The sequence below is a fragment of the Lactuca sativa genome, chromosome 6 (genome assembly GCF_002870075.4).
Source record: "Lactuca sativa cultivar Salinas chromosome 6, Lsat_Salinas_v11, whole genome shotgun sequence".
In the NCBI taxonomy this organism is placed as follows: domain Eukaryota; kingdom Viridiplantae; phylum Streptophyta; class Magnoliopsida; order Asterales; family Asteraceae; genus Lactuca; species Lactuca sativa.
The window spans coordinates 153,261,633-153,265,135 of record NC_056628.2 but is presented as its reverse complement, the minus strand read 5'-3'; positions in this window follow the sequence as shown (position 1 = coordinate 153,265,135).

Genomic DNA, 3,503 nt, shown 5'->3' with positions numbered 1-3,503 from the left:
TGCTAGACACTCTCCCTTCCGACTCACCTTTTAAAGAAAAACAACTCGAGGTTTTGGAATTAGCTGACCCGCTAATTCCTACCCAGACCTCGGATTTCAACCCTTCAGAAGGAGAGAAATCTTCAAAGAAAGGAGATCGGAATAATTTCAAATCCAAGAAGTGCCTGAATCCTTCCCCTGATAAAGTTAAAGCTATAAAGAGAACCAAACCTGTGAATCCTCTCAACATGATTCACAAACCGATTTCATACCTAACTCGAGGTCTTAGCTCACCTAACCACCCACTCTTTCGACGTACCCATCAAAGTATTCCCTTCTAACATACACTCACGGGGAGTCTGCACATGATACGACCTAATCATCTCAAAAGGATGGTGTTATAATTAAAAAAAATCCTTGCGCCCCCTGGAACGCACCCATGAGTCCTTGTTCAACCAATAACTTATTTACAAGCATGACAAGTACCCCATGCCATAGATCCCAAGCATTCCGAGTAAGAAGTAGTCCCTCCAAGCTCAGAAGCCTCAGCCAGACAGATACCTGCCACGAGTAAACGACGTTCAGGTATTACTAATGAAGAATGTGTTGATTTTCTTAACATGACTCAACTCTGACATCCTGATTTGTCGAAAGAAAAAAGTTGAATATGTCATTCCTGGCATGCGACATAGAGCACTCCGAAGCAAGCTTCTAGTGATGCATCCAACAGATTCCAAAATTTACTCCCTTCTACATACTCCCATCAAACAATCTATTGATGATGTTCCTGCTACCATAGATTATCCATCGACGAAAGTTGCAGAGAATAGTCTTAGTGAAGATGTGCCCGAGCCAAAGCCTATTTCGCAAGAGCCTCCTTAGACCAATGAATAATCTACAAGAGAAGTTCCAAACACCAATCCTGGTTCGGATGATTCTCCTCAAGGTGTTCAAGATGACGACGTTGCAGTAGAGTACATGTTCAAAGTGTTGGATTAGGTGTCTAAGTTCATAACTATTTCTGGAATGTACTTGACCCGATTAACATGGTCCATTTGGGTTGCATGGGTTTACATCATGCATTTGGGTTTATTAATATATTATAAGTTCTAATATATTAATAATATTATTTAATTAGTATTGATCAAGAATTAATTTGGAATTAATTAAGTGATCAAAAGAAGTCTAATTAAATATATGGGTTGATTGTGTAAATCACCCATACTTGTATAGTGGGCTAATGCTCCATGGATTATCAAGTTGGGCTAAAACCCATAGGATGCTCCATGGAGGCTCCATGGTGTTTATTGAACCCATGGATCCAAGAAATGAAGAGTCGTGTCAATTAGGGTTTACATGGTGTAACCCTAATTATGACACACTATATAAACGACATGTTGTAGACCAAAATTGGCACTAGTGATAACAAGAGGGCATAGCCGATTTTAGAAGTGTTTTATTTCTCTCAAGGTTATTCCAAGTATTTGGTGTTGTGTGAGACATTTGAGGCATCACACTTGAGTTGCTAGGCTCACACGGTTCTCAAGGAATCCAAGCAACTAAAGGTATGTATTTCCTTCTATCTTTTATGTTTAAAAGTTCCCCATGTATGCTAGATAGGTTAAGAACCTTGGAAAAACAAATTTGCATGTATCATAGATAAAACAAAGATCCAAGGTTTCTAGGGTTGCATGTACACCATAGGAGTGTTAGAATGCTCAAAATCCTACACGGAGGTGACAAAACAAAGGTTGCTGAGATTCAAATGTAACCAATGTTCCGATTTCTGAATCCCTCCTCTTCTATACATGTCGATGATCTCGATCTTCCATCGCCTTCTAAAGAGATGGATATTGGTGATGGTAATGGTGAAAACAATGATGGTGATGATGACAAAGGTGTTGATGATTCTCCTAATGATGTGAAGAACACGGAAAGTGAATATAGTTCAGACACCAGATCTTCCAATGAAAACTTAGCAGACCCATTTTCCCTGTTTGATATGTGTGATCACATTACCAAAGTAGATTCAAAGATCGAGAATGTGAATGCTCATGTTGGAGCCTTGATTCGAAATTGGACCAAGTTCTGAAGTCCATTTCAGAGGTCAAGACTGTCACTCTTTCTCTTCACGAACGAGTGCAACAGCTTGATCAACTCATATCCTTGCGTCTTCCACATGCTCTTGCGGAATCCAACTGGCACTACACCAAAAATTTGGATACTCGTGTGGAAACCATGAATAATATATTGAAATTTCATCATGACTTGGTGTCTACTACAAAAAAACTCATCAAGAAAACCCATGTTCGTCATGAGAAACAAATTCAGCACCTCAAGAAGGAGATCCAACCGAAAGATGGGATGAATCTGATTATGTAGCAGGTGTTGGTAAAGGTTATTGGGTTTTTCCAACCCTTTCTCGACACTCCGAATCACAAGTTTGATGAGATGCTAAGAATTTTTGAAGATATTCTGAAGACCATTGAAGTTAAAGCTCCGAATGTTGATGCTTATGAAAATCTCACCAATATTCTCAACGTAAGTTTTCAAAAGGTTTTTTGATAAACTTGGAGAAATCAAAAAAGATTTTGATCTTACATTTAGAGCTAGGCTTGTGGTTTCATGAGGGGGAAAAGGAACAAGTACCAATGGTTGGCAACTGAGACAATGAGAACCGATCCAAGTCTTTCAACTTAGATATGAAACCATTAATAAAGATGAGATTGAAGTGGATGATGAAAAGGAAGATGATGATGATGATGAAGATGAAGACATGATCGATGGTGTGAAAATGATTATGGTTGTCCAAGCTCAGAACGAGCAACCTTCATTCATAAAAAAAACGTATCGGAATAAAAGAAACAGAAATGGTTCAAACATCCATCTAAGTGTAGTGGAGCTCGGAATTGTTGAAGTTGAAGACAAGGCTTACTATTGATTCATTCAAATCTTCTCAACCGAAGTCAGCACCAAAATTCACTCTCAGAATAGAGATCATCGATGAAGGTTCTCTAATCAAAAAGGATGATGATTTAATTGCTCCAGGCTTACATTACCCATTTCTGAAGTATTCATCACAAATCCTTCTCAACAACTCATAAATAATATTTTCACTCCGAATGCTCATGACAAATAAAAAGGGAAAGCCATCCAATTCGGAAGGATCAGACTAATGACATCGTCTAAAAAGTCTGAGGGCTGGTCTCAACACCAACTCAATCAAGCTATTGAAGGAAGTATTTGACTTTAAGCTTAAAAGGAAAATCCCAATCTAATGTCTGGAATCTCTCCACTTCATGCTAAATAAATAATACACGAGCATCAGTTTGTCCCATTCATGAGCTACGCTCTGCCTACCTCATATTTGGATCTGCCCATCTCTCCATATGGTAGATTTTATGGCAAATTTCCTCCTCTTCATCATTCCGATAAAAGAGAACACAAATTCGAACTAAAAGGGAACAACTTCAAACTTTCTACTCCACAAATACACGTCCAATTAAAGAATCTTGGTCTAAGCG